Source organism: Pristiophorus japonicus, chromosome 23 (genome assembly GCF_044704955.1).
Source record: "Pristiophorus japonicus isolate sPriJap1 chromosome 23, sPriJap1.hap1, whole genome shotgun sequence".
NCBI classification, from domain to species: domain Eukaryota; kingdom Metazoa; phylum Chordata; class Chondrichthyes; family Pristiophoridae; genus Pristiophorus; species Pristiophorus japonicus.
Window position 1 is genome coordinate 40,785,278 of NC_091999.1, and position 2,047 is coordinate 40,787,324.

At 42.9% G+C, this 2,047-nt stretch overlaps 1 non-coding gene across 1 annotated transcript; it reads left to right on the top strand.

Annotated features, from left to right (window-relative positions):
* Nucleotides 1-1,402: 1,402 nt before the first annotated feature.
* trnal-uaa (transfer RNA leucine (anticodon UAA)) lies at nt 1,403-1,485 on the top strand. The gene has a single exon. It is a non-coding gene; the product is annotated as a tRNA-Leu (tRNA).
* The last annotated feature ends 562 nt before the right edge of the window (nt 1,486-2,047 follow it).

Here is a 2,047-nt window from a genome sequence, read left to right on the forward strand (position 1 = left end):
TCTTTCTCTCACTCTTTCCCTCTCTCTCTCTTAATAGATCACACACACACATCTCTGTATATGTATATGTTTGAGTCTTTTTCTCACTCAGTCTGCCTCTCCTTCTCAGTCTCACACTTTCTGTCTCTCGTTGTCTCTATCTCGCTGTCTGTCTCTCCCTGTTTGTCGGTTTGTCTCTGTCTCTCAATGTGTCTGTCGACTTCTCATGGTGTCCAGTTCTGTTCACAGTGGCTCGATTCCTGCTCTGACAGAATTGGGACACGTCAGTTCCTCGTTAGTATAGTGGTGAGTATCACCGCCTGTCACGTGGGAGACCGGGGTTCACTTCCCCGACGGGGAGGCAGTTGTTTCAAATTGTAGAATTTTACTTCTGTTTCTTGGAAGAAATTCATATTAAAAAGTTCCAGAGCAATATCGAACTGTAAAAATACAGGTGGAGGAGATTACCTCGTCCAGATTTTTAGCAAACGGAGAATTTTTCAGGAGTCTTTGGCCGTCTGCTGCACAGAGATGGATGACTGAGTTTTTTCTGAGTAACGTTTAAAAAGGCAGCGACACAGTAGTCGTGGCCGAGTGGTTATGGCGATGGACTAGAAATCCATTGGGTTATCCCGCGAATGTTCGAATTCTGCCGACTACGATTCTCAGCATTTTTCATTCCATTTCACAATTTAACCGGTTCTCTGCCAAACTGATCCTGAGATAGATGGAATAACGACCCACACCTTTCAACACTGTCATTTTTTCCTCATTTTTATTGATCTGCAATATTTGCGATACTTCCGGATAAGAAAATGGAAAAATCAGTCAAAGTTGCGACAGTGATTCAGCCTGTCTATCCCTCGAGATGTCTCAGGCATCTGTGCATACCCGTTGATGCGTGCAAATTTTTAGTTATGTGTGTGTGTGTCTCTGTGTCTGTCTATCTCTATATATGTCTCTGTGTATGTGCTTATGTCTCTGCAATTCATAACCATGAATTTGGCATGTCCTGGAACTTATAAAAAAGACTTGGGGAAAATAATATGGTTGTGATCTTTTGTATCGGCTTTGGTTCAGTGGCAGCATTCTCGACTGAATCTGGAGTTTGTGTGTTCAAGTCGCACTCCTGAGACTTGAGCATATAATCTTGGCTAACACTCTAGTGCACCACTTGGGGAATTTTGCATTGTTGAAGATTTCACTTTCGGATGAAATGTTAAAGTGAAGCTCTGTCTGCACCCTCGGGTGAATATGAAAGTTCCCAGTGCATTACTCGAAAAAGAATAGGAGAGTTGCCCCCGTGTCAATATTACTAAAAATGTTCGTAAATGCTCACTGAAAGCCGATGTGCATGTGTTTGTATGTGGGGTTGGGGTTGAAGCCCAGTTTCTCACAGAGACAGAATGCTGCTTCTCACAGAAACAGGATAGCCGAGTGGTTAAGGTGTTGGCCTTAAAATTCAATGGGTTTTTTCCCGCGTGGGTTCGTACCCCACTCCTGGTATCTCTTCAATTTAACGCGTATTTCCTCCCATTCTGATCAGTGAGACCGGAATTTCATCGGTTGAATCAGCAATTTTCTGTAACAATGTGACACTCTGAACCGATAATGAAATGAAATTGTGAAATGTATCTGTGTCGCTCGGTCTCTACCTCTCTCTCTCTCTTCAGAGAGTTGTGTATGTGTTTTTATGTTTGAGTCTTTGTCTCTCTCAGTCTGACTCACTCTGTCTGTCCCTGTTTCTCCATTTGTCTCTGTCTCTCAATCTGTCTCTTTCTCACGGTGCCCACGTCTGTTCCAATGGGATTCTCTCAGACTCTTTGTCTGACTGGCTCTCTCTTTCCCATCATTTCGGTCTGTCCATGTCTTTGCCTGTCTCTGTTAGTCCCTGCCTGTAAGCTGAAAAGTATTTCCATCATTTTCTGTTTTAGTCTCTATCGCTCTCTCTCCATCTGTCTCTCTCCATGTCACTGTCTTTATCATTGTCTTTATCTCACTCTTACCCTCTCTCTCTTAATAGATCACACACACACACATCTCTGTATATGTATATATTTGAGTCTTT